At 40.1% G+C, this 16886-nt stretch overlaps 1 protein-coding gene and 1 non-coding gene across 7 annotated transcripts in view; both read right to left on the bottom strand.

Annotated features, from left to right (window-relative positions):
- Positions 1-16886, bottom strand: part of SULF1 (sulfatase 1) — a 235287-nt gene that overhangs the window by 197599 nt on the left and 20802 nt on the right. Inside the window, exon 2 of one of the 6 annotated variants that reach the window (XM_037803039.1) lies at positions 10307-10369. The exons of the other annotated variants lie outside the window; for them this stretch is intronic. The gene's annotated coding sequence lies outside the window, so the exon portion shown is untranslated. The remainder of the gene's footprint in view (positions 1-10306; positions 10370-16886) is intronic. 6 annotated transcript variants of the gene reach the window in all.
- Positions 5043-5146, bottom strand: LOC119509704. Its single transcript, XR_005211765.1, has one exon. It is a non-coding gene; the product is annotated as a U6 spliceosomal RNA (small nuclear RNA).

Here is a 16886-nt window from a genome sequence, read left to right as displayed (position 1 = left end):
ATTATTACTTGAATTGAAATTATTTTTTTAACCAGACAGAACTTTCCTTGAAGTGCTAATTTGCAATCAGAAGACATTTTCATAGAATGATGCCAGTTTTCATAAATTTTATAAATGGAGACTGATTTGTCATCATGATAATGTGGGGTAGAATAATGTAACATTGTAATTTGTCATGATAATGTGGGGTAGAATAATGTAACATTGTAATCGTTATAGGCTATTGAAGAAAGAACAGAGGCAGCCTAAATACCTGCCTGATAAGTGTATACACTTGAGAGTCATTTCCCACTGTGCTGTATGAAGGTTTATTTGCAAGAATACAAAAAACTTTCCTGCCCCATAATCTGAATCCAAGCAGGTGTATTGCATGGATCCTTTCCTTCTTTATATGTGCCAACTTGTAACGGTTCACTATAAATAGGATTAATAGCAAATATACAGTAAAAATTTTTATTAAAATTTTTTTCTAATTCCATTAATGAATGTTTAGTTAAAACAAGTTTATTCTTTATTTTCAACAAAACAGCATCACCTGGCAAATAAAATTATCAATTAGAATATTTTTGGTTCATGGTTTTGCTGAAATGTAATTAGCAATTGGGGGGGTTTCAATTGTGTAGATTTAATTATATTAATTGTATTTATAGTTCTAGAAATATTAAAGAAATTTTACCTAGTTTTGTTTGTACTTATGTAACATTGTAATAGATAATAATGTAAGTCAATGCTGGGCCACTGTCAACTGCTCAGGTTTGAGAAATGAGGCTGAAAATCTCCCGTTAGCCCGGCTTCCTTAGGGTCCTACAGACAAAGACACTCCATGCTTTCATTTTTGCTGTTCATTCTTACTTGGAAACTCTGCCTTTCTCCCTTCCACTTATTAAAATTCTAAGCACCCCTCTAGGATCAGCAGAAATCCCATTTCCCCGACAACCTCCATTCTCATTAATCTCTCTCCCCAGAAATCCTACAACACTTCAAACCGGTGCCACACAATGTGGCACTTAGTTAAAGACTATCCTCTATTGTGGTTGTTGCCTGCTCGGTTGGTGGTCTCGTCTCTCCAGCCAGGTTTTAAGTTTCCCAAGAGCAAGGGTTCTACCTTGGCTTTTGTCTACATCCTATCCTCTAAACAGCACGAAGTGGCCCCAGTAACTACCATTCACTGATTAAACATCGCTATAATATACTGTCAGGAGCTGAATCATGTGTCATTCCCTTGTTTGTTTTGGAGTTTATTCACATCTTGTTCCAAATTACCTAATCCAAGACTCCAGATCCTTCCTCAAGCAAGAAGGAATTGTCGGACAACACCCTTGAAGCTGGGCCACACAAACTTGCATGGGGAGGGAAATCACTGGCTTGGATCTGGGTCATTTTTAAGCCAGACCTATGATATTTTCTGTAAGCAATGAGTCAGCACATGACATGCACATACATACACATACATGTATAGAGAGAAGGAGAGATCATTAAGTCTCAGATTCTTCCTTTGCAAAATGAAAGGGTAAGATCAGAAAATCTCCCAAATCCCTTCCTGCTCTAAAGTTCTACAAAATGTCAGAATGTACACCCATTAATTTCACATTAACATCCATAAATAGGTGCATGTGCCAGAATTTCACCTGCTGATACTACGTCGGGAAGCTAAGCTTGATAGTTTTTAAGAGCTGCACTTTAAAAGTTTGGTTTGGCGTCTCTCTCTATTCCTGTATTATTGCACTTAGTGCTTATAAATTCACGCTATGAAGCAAGTAGATATTTGAACTTAACTCTCTCGGTTTCTCAGTTGTTCAAAAACTGAGCTGCATTTCCTGGCTCTCAAACTTCGTAAACTCATCAGATGTTGCTGCAGAGAAATGTCATTAAAATAACAGTCCTAGGTGGAAAACACTAGCACCATTCATAGTTGGTGAAATGCTGAAACAGTAACTGATATTTTAAAACTGTGGACTGAAGGCACTTTTCTATACTGTACACATACACACCTTTAAATAGATGTGTAAGTTAATGTTTATTTTTCTTACCCAGTTGTCCCTTAATTGCACCCCAAAAGTGGCTTTGCCATGTTGATGAAGTGTATTCTGTCTGTGCTCCCTTCACCTCGGAAAGTAATAATTCGTGCCAAACTGCTTTCCCCAAGGAGTTGTTGGAAGGTCAAAAATGTCCTCATTAGAAAACTTGCGCTGAACCACACAAATCTTGCCATTGTGGATGGTGCATGCATGTGGGATTATTACTTCATGCACAATGACATGAGACCAGAAAACATGGGAACAGGAAGCCAAACCCAAGAGAGGGTTGGGAAGCTTCCAGCTTTCTGTGGAGCACAGAAACGAACCCAAATCCAGCAATATTCTGGACTCAGGTGTCTGGTGGACTGCACAGCTATGAACTATCTGCTCTTCAAACAGGCAGCACCCAGCCTGGAGTAAATCATTGTGTCAGCAAACCCAAAAAGACTGAGTACTGTAGCACTTATGGGGCCAGGACTTTAAGTGGTTTGAGTAATCCAAATGCAGAATGGCAAACACTATATATGGGCACTCAATCTATGCCTCATATTTTCAGTTGTGCTAATGGGAATTTCCCCAAATATATCTTACTCCTTTTTTAAATAACAAGTTTTCCCATAATGCAAACTCATCTTAGTCTAAAGTATATATTTGGTGATTATTGCACATAGCTGAGATGTTAACAGTTCCTTTTTGGGACTCTTCATTATTTTATGGCAAAAGCATTTTAGCAAAACTAGAAACCCTTTTTACTATTTCAAAAGCAAAACATAATTTATGAAGTTTGCTGAATCTTGAGGTGAGCCATCAGAAGCTAGATGCAATCCTGATTACAACCAAAAACTATCTTTCTAATGAGCAGTAAATACTCTTTATATTCAGAGGTGGAAATAGCTTCATTAAATGTGTTGATACAGTTCACCTACCAGAATGAAATACTATATGACTTTGCAAGACCAGCAAGAGTCTGGAGCTAAGCCCCTTTCATAATAAATGGCATTTGCTCCATAGTGTTCAGGTGGAGTAAGAGCTCTGAAATCCAGGAAATCTCATAGAGATTAAGTGCTAAGCTTAAAAAGGGTGTGAGAAAACTAAGGTTATCAAGTAATCAGACCTCAAATATTTACAAAGTCTCGGCTTCCTGTCTACTACTCAGATTGTTTTCTATTCATTCTAAACATTAAAAATTAGCAAATGCTATTCCTTTCCCAGGAAGCACCACCATTCAAAGGTAGGGGAAAAACTTACTGATCCTACTAATGAAGGATGAACTGGTCACAGGGTAAGTAATGGCCAGTTCCATCCTTTACTTTGGTCTCTGAGTGGGTCCCTTAACACAAGGGAAGTGAAAAATCCGTGCTAAGGAAAGGGCTGCTTCTTGATGACTAAGTGTTCAGTCTTTATGGACATGTGTACTTTATGAATAAGTATTCTACTAGCCCACAGATATTTTTTCTAGTCTTTGCTCATTTCTGAAGGCTCAGAAGAAGTAAAAATTATTCTATTTCAGGGTCTACACAGCTATGGACAAGACTGCCCTAGACACGGCCTTCCTGTTGAAAAGTTAATGGGAAAACAATCTATTCAACAGCAACTATACAAGACAATTAAAACTCAGGGTCCGGTAAGCCCAGATAACTGGAGCTTCTTGGGGGGGGGGGCTATTATTTTTCCCTTTGAAATTTTCTCCTCAAAATTCAATGGGAAAAATCTGGCAGTTTTATATATATATTTACAACTACTTTTTATTTTTACTCAATGTTACAATCTAATCTCTTACCGACACCTCAACTTCCAACATTACCCCAACTAACTCAATTTTCTTCTATAAACCTGTACTACCTCTTACTTTATTATACTCCATTATAGCTAACCACTTGCCCAAGATTAATATTACAGACATTTCCTTTTCCTTCTTTCCCTTCATCCAGATCCCAAGCATCTTCTACCTCCTAAACATCTCTAGACTCTGCCCCCTAATGCCCACCTCCAGGGATCAGGCTCTAGTCATTTCTCACTTAAACACTCTTACCTGGTCTCTTAACTGGTCTCCTAGTTGACAGTCTCGCCACCCTGGAAGCACACAAATCTAATCACATCTACTCTCCCCACTCAAAATATACCTGTGACTCCCCATTGATGAAAGAAAGCTCCTGAAAGGGTCTAACCTGGGCGAGTCACAGAGCTGGTCCAAAGGCTTCCATCATTGACAGGGGCCTGCTACAAACAAATAAAAGACCCCTGACCCAAACATCGTCTTAGTGATGTAGTTGTTCACATTTGGGCACAAACCCCTTATCTCGATGTAAACCGGTAGAACTGATTTGTAGACCATGGGCAGTCCCTGGACAGCAGTCCGAGTGCCACTAGAGTAACAGGTCCAATTATCTCAGCATGAGGCATCTGAATATTCATGACTGGGCCCCCTACACTCAGCACTCCAGCACCATTTGAAGCCACCCATGCTCCCTCACCCCACCCACTCTCCAATGCTTCTCATCTTCACCTGGACTGTCCTACACTTCTTCCAAGAGCAACCTCCTGCTTATCCTTTAAAACTCAGACAGTAACCATCTTTGTGAAACCTCCTTTGACTTTCACCAGGCAATCACTTTGGCCTCAGTTCTGCCACTTACTTTTGAACACACTTCTATTTTTTAATGTATTATACTGTTATGAAAATTATCTGTTGTTTTGGCTGTCTCCTCAAACTATAAACCCTTCCAGGGCATACACACATTGATTATTAGAGAAACTGTGGGTTTACAGAACAATCATGGATAAAATAGAGGTTTCCCATATTCCACCCCACTATCAACACCTTGCGTTCAAAATTTGTTACAGTTGATGATAGCACATTTTTATAATTGCAGTATTGAAGTCCATGATTTAACTTAGGGTTCACTGTTTAGTATAGTTCCATGGATTTTTAAAAAATTTATTCTGTTACCATAAGTACACTCAAACATTTCCCTTTCTAACCACATTCAGATACATAATTAAATGCTGATAAACTGCATTCACAAAAACAAGGAACAGTTCACAAACTTGCATGTCATCCTTACGCAGGTGCTGTGCTAATCTCTATACAGTTCCAATTTTAGTATATGTGCTGCCGAAGCAAGCACCCAGGGCAGGATATTGATCTTATTAATCTTTGTATTACTAGGGCTTGGCAAAGTATGCAATTCATAGTAGATGCTCAATAAATGAATGAGTTGAATGAAAGATGAAAAGATTAAGTAGAAAGGCCCTAAAACTGATCAAAGCACTACTATTTTCCAGAAGCTTGCAGATATTGTGCATATCTTACTTCCTTTTAGCTTTTCAACAATTCTCCCTGGGGTAAGTAGCATCAGTCTTGTTTGATGTGAAGCCTGAGGCTCAAAATCTTAAAGATCTTACCCTTGCTCACATAGCTAAGTAATGGTAAAGGCGAGCCTCAAACCCAGAACTTATCAAAGTTTGTGTTCTTCCTACTATGGCTGGATATGCCTTTGAGACTAATGTTGAGATACTCTGGCTGGTCTTTATAATCTATTTAACGAGGGTATAGAATCTAGTATTGACAGATCATTTTTAAATGTAGGGGTAAAGGCAACTAGAATGCAGCCTCATTTTCCACCGTAATTGTGCCTTAGAATTTCTTGGAGGCCACAGAGAATTCTAAGTGGAAATGTCATTTAAGGAGAATCATAAAAATAGACATGATTTTATGTTTCCTGTGTTTGAATAAATGAAGAAACAGGTGTATAGCATTCTGAAATTTGATATGCAATTTCTCCTTTTGGTCCATTTTCGGTCCTGGAAAATACTAAGTAGTAAAGAGATTCAACAAATGTGAGAGTTCAGGGTAACTGGCGCGCGCGCACACACACACACACACACCACACACACACACACACACACACACCACACACACACACACAGACACACACTCCTCACCCTGGAGAGGAGCCCCTAGTTATTCACCTGAGTGGTTAGGCAACCAGAAACAATGCAAAACCTTCGCTCTTTAGTTTTGCTGCCTTCAGTGCTCACCATTTCAGTCAGATATGTTGTAGAAAGTTTCTTTTCACACTATGAAACAAATCCCATCTTTCAGAGTAGCTTTGAAACTTGCACTGGCTTGTGTAAACAGTACAAAACACTGCAGACACGACCGGGATTCTTGAAAGTGGCCAATCGCAGCAGGGTGCCACCTGGCTGAGGGAAATCACTAACGGAAACCTCTTTCCCCTCCTGTGATTGTCAGGAGACACCCGACTGGGCCAGAAACACCCTTCTCATCATCTAAGACTCTGAATGAGGAAACCGATTCTGATAAATAACTCATATAAAATGTACCAAGCTGGTAAGGAGAGCCCACCCCACCTTTTTTTTTTTTTTTTTAATAAAGAAAAAAGCAGAGCATCACACTTACAAAATCCGCCTTCAAAATCTTCTCTAGAGAAAAAGCTCTGGGAACAAGGAATATGCAGAGGAGCAGAGATAAGGTGGCAGCTGGATTTCCTTCCTCCTCCCAGGGGGTCGAATCATTGTTTCTTATCTCCTCTGACCTCCGAGGGGCGCCTCTGATCCTCGCTGCCCGCCCTCTGGCCTCTCGGCCCCGGGCTTCCTATTTGCGAATGGAGCCTCCGGGCCCAACACCAGGGACGGAAGACTCATTAGGGACCGTGTGAAGAGCTTGCGAGATGCGGAGGGTTATATAAGCCCGCGTTTTTATTATCATCGCACACCCCCACAGAACCAACGCTGCCAGACAAACAAAAGGCAGTTCCAAGCAGAGGAGGAGCAGAAGCAGAAGTTACACTGGGGGTGAATTTCGGGACACTGCTGAACTGACAGGGGAAAAAAAAAAGGCAACTCAATATGTGCAAGTAGCCCTCGGCAAACAGTGAGCGCGCTGCCGCTGGCGGAGCCGGCGGGCGGCCAGGCCAGGCCGCAGAGGCTGGGGCGAAGGCGAGGCAGGGTTTCCAGGCGTGCGCTTCCCGCTCCCGCTCCAGGGCGCAGCCGGCACGGTGGCTGCCAGCGGCGGGATGGAGCGCAGGAGGGAGGTGTGGTATTTGGGAAGCAGGCGTGCCAGCCACCGAGTGCTTAGTCAACACTGCTGCTTCTTAGATTCGTACCAGGTGCGCCGGCTGCTGCTCTTCATTCCTGGTCTCTCATTTTCTTCCTGTTGGATTGCAGCGAGTTCCCTGTGCCAGGGCCAAGTACTCTTCTTTGAATCCTGTTATTTTCAACCTCTATTTGTCTTCGCTCTTTGTGGGAGCAATACAGCTAGCTCGAGGGTTCTTGGCACTAGAGCTTGGGTCAGTCAAGAAAGTTATGGTTTAACGCCGGCACCAGAAGCCTCTCATCAACTTGCCTCAAATTTTCTTTAGATTCTGCCTATCCTGCCCTGTACTCAGCTCTGCTCTCTCAACAGGTGAAGAAATTTCCCTATCCTGGCATGCAAAGCCCTCTACAGGCATACCTGCGAGAGCCTGTGGGCTCGGTTCCAAACTGCCGCAATAAAGAGAGTCACAATTTTTTGGTTTCTCAATGCATATAAAAGTTAGGTTCACGCTATACTGTGGTCTATGAAAGTCTGCAATAGTATTATGTCAAAAAAAAAAAAAAACCACATCAATGTACCTACCTTAATTAAAAGATGATGCAGAAACACGAAGTGAGTGCATGCTGTAGGGAAATTGGCACAATTGAAGGTTTGTGGTGACCCTTCAATTTGTCAGAAATTCAGTATCCAGGAAGTGCAATAAAGCAAAGCACAATACAAGGAGGTATGCTTGTATTTGTCTCCAGACTAATTTCCCACTTCCCATCCTCCCTCCTCACCTACCCCCAGCACATTAGAATATGAATCACTCAAGATGGCCTTTCAGTCCCTTCATTTCCTATCCTTAATCATGTATCCCCTCCTCAGCAAGGAATGTCCTCATGCACATTTCCCTCAAGGCCCTGCTCAAATTCTGTCTCTCTCAAGTCCTCCCCAATCTCTCCTTTCCTCCCCTCTTGACTCTGCTTCTCTCTTGCAACTCTTTGTTGTGCTGTCTGGCTTGTTCTCCACGTGGGCCCTGCATGAAACAGGTGCTTAGAATTTATTGAATTTAACTGACACAGCCCTGACCTTACGTGATGCATCAGTGATGAGCAAAAGGTGTGATAAACTAAAAGGGGCCACAAGTGTGGTGACGGACTGACGGTTGTTGAAGCAGTGCAGTAGGTTCATGAGGGTTTGTAGTACTTCCTGCTTTTGTGCATGTTTGGAAATTTTCCTAACTTTAAAAAAAAAAAAAAAAGAAAAGTTTTTACGAAACATGGAGAGGAGCATCTAAACTTCACTTAAGACTGTTTCCTTTATGGTTTGTGGAAAAAGCAAAGCTGGTGCACCTGTGGAACCTCTGCTACTGCATATTAAAGGACACAGAAAGTTGAGCTTACTTTTCAGAATGCCAGGAAAATTCTCCAAAGGTGAGATTTTTAGAAATCACAGTTCTGGCATGCATTTTATGAGGAAACTCCCCCACTATTGAATTAATGCAGGCTATCACAACAGCTGCTCTCTGGTGCATTGTTTTATGATATGGGGTGAATTATAACACAGATGCTGTCAGGTGCTGAATTTCTTGCGGCTTTGTATTAGAGTGTTCTTAATGACATCTCTCCTGTTATTCTTTGGTAAAAGCAACGTACTTTAAATTCCATCTGTGGTGGTTGGATCAACCGTGGTGTCATTTAACAGGCTTGGGGTGCGTCTGCACGGGACATGCTCCCCAGTGCATGCAGAATGTTCAGCAAATTAGAATTTTCCCACCTCCACAAATTTGGAACAATAAAAAACAATTCAGGTTCCAAAGCAGGATTTTAGCCTCAAGTTCTTGAGGTTTTGGCTTCAGCAAGTATTAAGACCTTCCATCATTTTTTTTTTTTTTTTTTTTTCTGCTCAAGTCCAGGCCATAACTTTAATTACAGCTACCATTTATGAGTACCGACTGCATCTTAGGCACTGGGCTACATGCTTTACATGCATTCTTAACCTAGCAACCATCCTAAAATAGAGCTACATTTTTCTCCACTTTACAGAAGGGGAAAAAGAGTCTGGTCACACAGCATAGGAAGTGAATGAACCTAAGTCTGTCTGACTCCATAGTCTATGATTTTCCCATTTTGCCCAAAGTGAGAAAGAACCTTAGATATTATCTCATCTCCTGTTTTTCAAACTGGATTCCTAGGCTTTCAAGGCAGTGCTTCAGGAGCCTTTGGAGGCATGGGGAGGGGCAAACGTGAAGGGGAGACCAGGCCAACAGGGCTTCAGTCCCACTCACTCGCTAGATTAGAAAGAAAAAACTTCATTTTATCAGTTTTACAGAGTGACATTAGATTTTTTGTGAAACGGGGTTTCACAAAAAATACTTTAAAACTCCTGATCTGCTTTAACTCTCTAATTACAGTAGTACAGAACTTGGGGTCCAGAGAGATTAAATGCCTTGCTCAAGAATTTATAACCATCAATGGCAGACCTAGGATTAATTCCAGATATCCAGGCTCTGCCTGAAACCACTGGGATCCTCATGTTCTTTATCTCCTTTCTTGCTAATTCTCAGGCAAAGTTAGCAAGAGAGTCTGCAGCAAGATTGAGCTTTCTGACCTGATGGTATTTCCTAAGAGTATTCTTGAAAAACAGAAGGTGATCATGCCTTCACTTGGATAAGTTGGACCATCTTTTGGCCCTCTGAGTATTAAGTATAAAGTTGGTCAACATTTACCTCATGACAAATCAAAATCAAGTGGAGGGTTGAATATGTAACCCGGCTGGATGCTTTAGGGCTGCCCTACTCTTTTCATTTAAGTCAAAGTGAGCAATGAAGAACGTTTTTGCATGAATCATCTAGCTAATTCTATGGCCTTCACCTGGAAGTCTTCTGGCTAGGAAAACTGCTTAAACCCCGTGTTTGTCAATCCAGCCAAAAGTGACTCTCTTTTCCCCATGAGACCCAATAAGTGTGGGGAGGACGTTACTGTCAGAGACGTCAGGTATGGCTGAGGGAAAACGAGTGGCAGCTGGTCTGCGTATGTGCAGGTCAACCAAACATTAATGCTAACACTAAAATGGAATTTTCACAGAGAACAAGTGCAAAATATCCCTCTCTTCAGCATTTTCTTAAGTGTCAGGCTATCTGCAAATACAAATTTTAACTGGATTTACATCAGCTGGAACCAACCTTTGTTAATTTCAAGACCCCTAAGCTTTCCCATCTTGGCTTTTTAAATTTTATCCTTCTCACCTGGGGATTTTTCGGAGCAACAGCATTTTCCTCTTTTCTGGGATGGCTTAAATGCAATCCTGCCTAAAGGCAAAAGAACAGAAAGATGACCCTTCTATCCTTGTCACTTGCTTTACTAAGTACATTCTTTCAGTAAAATGCAGCAGAAAGAATTTTTGTCATCTCTGCAGATAAGAGATTATAATAAACAGATTTTTTTCCATCTGAAACTCCTAATATTAATATAGTTTTGAATTCTCAACCCTAGAAACAAAAGTTTAGATGTAATTTCTTTTCCTATTCATGAGATTTGCAATAGGAAGGTCATGTTTGTACTAGACTTTGGTTTAAAATTAATCTTTTCTCTTCAGCATTTCTATGGAATCCAGGCAATTCATTACTTAGTCATTTCCAAATATTAAATACTTGCCATTCTTGAACAATGATCATATCTTCCCTTTTGGGGTGGGGAAACTGAATTGAGGAATTTGAAAACGGTTGCCAGCACACAGATCATTTTAAAGGCTGTAGCTACCTATTGAAATGCTTCCCTTTACATGTCTCCAGGCTACAAAGTAAAAATGTAAATTATTTCATAAGCAGCATGTGACATCATTAAAAAGTATTAATTAAAAGCTCATGTACATTCTGCCTTATGAGATGTATGAATTAAATAAATATATGTAAACCCCACAACCAATCTGAAGACAGAGGCTATTCTATAATCTCCTCTCTCTTCTGTGTTGTGCCTTGAACAGATCAAAATATATTATCAGCTCAGTTGAACTCATTTAAACCACATCTGTTGCTCATCAAACCTCTATTTTAGGAGTGAGGAATTCCTTTTTGGAGATAGATTTTGTCTGTAAGTTTTTATGGCAACAAATAGCTCTCATTAAATTTCACATCTTACAAACATACATATATAGTACCTGTTTTTATGTGATTATAGAACCCAGGCAAAACTCCGCACCCCACTTCAAAGGATTCCTCACTTGACTAATTCTAAAGAGTAAATTGATTTTCTCATCAATTGTTTTGCTTGACAATAGAATGGCTGACACAGCAACACTGCTAAAATGACAGCTCCATTCTCTTCAAGGGGAAGGAATTTGTGTTAATATTCTTAACGACTAGCATCTTTATGAGAAATGTGAAATCATTTATCCTCAGCAATAAGCTGACCAGGATAAAAAAGTACTTGGTACTCAAAACGGAAGTAATCTATCAGGAAAAATTATTTAGACTGATGCAAATTAACTGAATAAATTGGTTTACTGTAGCTTCCTAATTATGGTTTGTGGATTCAAGTTTGTTAAAATCAGTTTGAACAGAAGAATTTGGAAAGGATCTTCCAAAAAGTAATCTGACATTCTGTTGGAGGAAAGGATAATGCATGAAAGGAGAGGCTAAACCTACTGATGGATGTAGTAGGAACAAGTTCACTGAAATGTTGCTATAGTATGTAACTTTCTTGGGGTAAAGTAGGAACATGTTGGAAGTTAAGCAGTTATCTTAGGTTAGTTGTCTTTTTCTTACTCCCTTGCTATGGTCTCTTTGAAATGTTCTTTTATTGTATGTTTGTTTTTTTTTTGTTTTCTTTTTAATTTTTTTTTTCATACAGTTGATTTGAAAAAAGAAGGGAAAGTTAAAAAAAAAAAAAAAAAGAAAAAAGACAAACAAGGAAAAAAAAAAAAAAAAAAAAAACGATGTAGTGCCCCCTTGAGGAGCCTGTGGAGAATGCAGGGGTATTCGCCTACCCCACCTCCATGGTTGCTAACATGACCACAGACATAGGGGACTGGTGGTTTGATGGGTTGAGCCCTCTACCATAAGTTTTACCCTTGGGAAGACGGTTGCTGCAAAGGAGAGGCTAGGCCTCCCTGTATTTGTGCCTAAGAGTCTCCTCCTGAATGCCTCTTTGTTGCTCAGATGTGGCCCTCTCTCTCTGGCTAAGCCAACTTGAAAGGTGAAATCACTGCCCTGAGAGTCTCCCCGAGTGCCTCTTTGTTGCTCGGATGTGGCCCTCTCTCTCTAACTCAGCCACCTTGGCAGGTGATCTCACTGCCCTCCCCACTATGTGGGACCTGACTCCCAGGGTGTAGATCTCCCTGGCAACGCCTGGGGATGAATCTGGATCCAGCACTGTGGGATTGAGAACATCTTCTTGACCAAAAGGGGGATGCAAAATGAGAAACGAAATAAAGCTTCAGTGGCTGAGAGATTTCAAATGGAGTCGAGAGGTCACTCTGGTAGACATTCTTATGCACTATATAGATAACACTTTTTAGGTTTTATTGTATTGGAATAGCTAAAAATAAATACCTGAAACTACCAAACTCCAACCCAGTAGCCTTGACTCTTGAAGACGACTGTATAAAATGTAGCTTACAAGGGGTGACAGTGTGATTGTGAAAACTTTGTGGATTGCACTCCCTTTATCCAGTGTGTAGATGGATGAGTAAATAAATGGGGACAAACACTAAATGAAAAATAGGGTGGGATGGGGGGGATGATTTGGGTGTTCTTTTTTACTTTTATTTTTTATTCTTATTCTGATTCTCTCTGGTATAGGAAAATGTCCAAAAACAGATTGGGGTGATGAATGCACAACTATAAGATGGTACTGTGAATAGTTGATTGTACACCAAGGATGATTGTATGGTATGTAAATATATCTCAATAAAACTGAATTTAAAATTAAAAAAAAAAAAACCAATATGATTTAATTGGGAACAAAAAGATAATGCATGGACTGAAAAATTCCTTTCATGTTTATTTATTAAGAATTTCTGGAAATGATTTAAGAAAAAAGGATGTGTAAATCAAGGGAAAATCTATTATTCAGAACAATAACAGTAATCGTACCTACTGAAAACACTATGTAGCATATTCATTGTAATACCTATAATCTAAATAACCAATAGCGTTTTCCATAGGGAAATTGCTCCAACCTCCTTGGGCTGCCTTGGACACCAGCCCAAAGGACAAGTCTAAACTATGTGAACACTTAGGCAGCACTTAGTACACAATGTATAGACCAGTCTCTGTATTCTGTAGGGGAGTTGTTCCACTCTTAATAGGCCGGGTGTTGCACACCAGTTAACAAGTTTTTATTGGAATCTCAGTCTTCTCTTCACCACCAGCTTCACAGCAAACCTACATTTAGCTCTTTTCCAAAAGGCCTAGTAAATTATGGGAAGAGGCACTTTACCCATGTTGGAAATTTAATTAGTCTGGAAAAAAGGTGTAAATGGCAGCAAAATGTAAACTGCCTTCATGAAATTAATGACTGGGTTTTACTGTTTAGCATTTATATAGAACTTTCTTTTGAGAGACAGCATGGATTTTGGGAGACAAACTGACTTGGGTCCAATCCAAGCTCTACAGGTGCATGACTTTTTTTTTCATCCTAGGTTTCTTTACATGTATGGATGACTGGTATAGGAACAACAAAGTCTGAAAGTGACTAGCAGGGCCCGGCATGTGGTAGGTATTCATTTCTTTTCTGAGACTCTTTCAGTACGTTCATGTCCTAAGGCACTCACTCACGTAATGCCATTTGCCTGAGTGAGCAAAAAATCTATTTCCTTTTCAGTGAGCACTAGTTGAGGGATAACCCTGACAACAGTTGCCTAGGCTTCTGTGTTTAACTATAAATATTTAAATGATATAATGGAAAAGCAATAGGGGTCTCTTAAAGAAAAATGGTGACTGATCATCACCAATAATAATCCACCAATAATAATCCGAGTGATTATTGTTGTGACTTCAGTTGTTCAGGGGGATGAGGTAAACTCAAAGTGTTGGGATTGGTATCAGAAGTCCTAAGAAAGCTTTTGATAGAAAACAGTGGATTAGAGACAGAAAAAATGAACAGAGGGAACATCATCCAAAATTTTGTATGTGCTGGATCCAGTTTATCACCTCCAATCTTTTGGTCAGCAGGTGGAGGAATAAATTGCAGATGTAAAAACATATACCAGCAAGCACGATCTGGGGATGGGGAAGGGCATAGGAGCACAGACAAAACAGAGACAGTAAGACGAAAGCAGGAGATATAGAGAACACAACCCTGGACCAGAGCTGACTCCAGAAGTTGTTGTCTGGTGGAGATGCTGACAGAGGAGGTGCCTGAGACCTAGACACGGAAAAAGCTGAATCTGCAAAGAGACCCATGTCTGGAACTGGAAGGTAGATTAGTGAGAACCAGAGGGCTAAGGGTCAGAGCTTAAGAGCAGGGTGATGGACTGCAAAAGGAGTGATAAGGGAGAGTGCTTGAAAGGAATTGCTTTAATGCTTTAAACTGGTGCCAGACTGAGTAACATGAGACCTGATGTGTGATTTACTTCAATGAATGCAGTTTTTACCCTGAAATTCCTTTACGTTGCAGTCAAGGGAAGCTGTGTCCTTACAGTGTCTGTGAGCTGAACTGAGATGGACAGGCTAGGACAAAAGCGGTATTACTGAAGATAGAGAGGAGGTAAGCAAATGAGGTCCTCTCAGCTCACCTAATCATTCTTGTTTTAGGAAAATGTACAAAGTGAACATTATGGGAAACTTTGGAGTGGGGATAAATCACAAAAGGGTTGGCCAGAAGGGTGGCTTGGAAGAAGAGAAGTGGAGAGTTTATTTCCTGCCATTTTTCTTGGCTCATCTCTGGTTCCCTCCTGAGTTGTTGCTCAGTGGGCAGCTATGAGGGGCACCCTAGAAAGCCAGCTGGGTGTCCTACAAGTGGTTCTGCTCCTGACCTGGGACCATGGTCTTTGCCAGAGCAAGCACCTCTTTTTATACTAAGAGGATACAGCAAAGGGGAAAATCGTGAAATCCAACCAGCAATGAGACAGGGCATCATTTTTTGTCATACGAGCATTTATAATCTAAAAGATGTCATCTAGAAAGCCAAAGGCCACATCTGTCAGATTATGGACAAAGCCGTTTGACTTTGCAAATACTGATTTAAAATCAACTGAAAAGTACAATTTATTTTTTCCCTTTCTTCTTCTCTGGCTTTGAAACTGGGTGCTTTAGCTATAAAGCTGAGATTTGGTGAATTTACTTTTTTTAGGTCTTGAGTTTAAATATGTAAATCATGACATGTCAAAGGAGTTTTAATATATAACTCCAAACATCTTTCATTCATTCATTGAACAGCACATATTGAATGCTTAATGTATGCCAGGGGCTGCTGTTGATGCAAATAAGATGTAGTAACTGCTTTTAAGAAGCTTACTTACACAGCATCATTTTTTTCACAAAAACTACATTCCTGGAGTGATTTCTCTGGCTGCAGAACTATAAAAATTGCTGAATATATGGAAAAGAAATTGGTTAGAATATCAACTGAGCTTAAAGGGAAACAGGGAAACTCTGGAAGGACTCTTTAGTTAAGGGCATGGTGTCTGGGGTCATAGTGCCTTGGGTACTCAGTCCCTGCTTGGCCTCTTCAGATCTATAAATCACGAGGTTAATGAAATCCTCAGAGCCTATATTTTTGTTTGTTTCTTTGTAACATGAGGTCTGAAAGAGTTCTATGTCATAGGGATGTTGGAAAGATTAAGTTAGATACCTTAGGTAAAGCACTTGCTTGCACATAGGAGGTAGGCACTAAACTCTTAGCTGTTAAAATAACTCTTAGCTGTTATTACAAATGATGTTGTAAGTAAAACATAGGCATCTTTCTCAGCCATTTTGTTCTGCTCTTTAAAAGAATGTTATTTTTCTATTGCCAAGTGCAACATGAGCCCTGGAACTCTTTGGGTCATTAGGAGACTGAAAGGCATTGGAATGTCAACAAGATGTTTAGGAAGAGCACTGGTTCTGGAATTTTAGGACTTTGGTATCTGTCTAGACTGTGCCACTTGGTAGCTGTGAACATGAATGGTACAAGTAACCTTCACAGCCTGTTTCTTTCTTTTTTTTTTTTATTTTGAAATAAATTCAAACTTACAGGAACAGTTGCAAAAAGAAGACAAACCCCATACACAGAACTCCAGCATACCCCAACCCCCTCCACCAATACCCCGATCTACCAACTTTAATATTTTGTCACTTTACCATTTCTTTCTTTCTCTCCCTCCCTATTTATCTCATGTGTTGCTGAACATATGAGAGCAAGCTGCACACATCCTTGAACAAATAATATAATTCATATATACATTTCCTATGAACAAGAATATTCATTTATGGAATCACATTAAGTGTAGTTAAGAAGTTCAAGAAATTTAACATTGATATAAAGCTTACATTCTATATTTCTTCCCTTATGTCCCAATTGTGTCTTTTTGAGCCTTTTCTCCTCTATTCTTAGATCACATCCAGGATCATCTATGGCATTTAATTGTCATTATCTATTTAGACAGTCTTTTTTTTCAATTGTGGAAACATATCTACAGCATAAATCTTCCCATTCCAACCCCTCCCTAGCATTCCATTTAGTGGGATTAATCACATTCACAATGTTGCAATGCTATCACCTTCCCACCATCCATTACTAGAAATTTCCCTTCACCACAAACAGAAACCCTACACTCATTTCTTAATAACTCCCCATTGCCCCTGCCCTCACTTCTCATAACCCATACTCCACTTTTCATCTCTA

The sequence above is a fragment of the Choloepus didactylus genome, chromosome 14, assembly GCF_015220235.1.
Source record: "Choloepus didactylus isolate mChoDid1 chromosome 14, mChoDid1.pri, whole genome shotgun sequence".
Classification (NCBI taxonomy): Eukaryota; Metazoa; Chordata; class Mammalia; order Pilosa; family Megalonychidae; genus Choloepus; species Choloepus didactylus.
The sequence above is the reverse complement of the archived record's forward strand: the minus strand, read 5'-3'. Positions and strand labels throughout refer to the sequence as shown.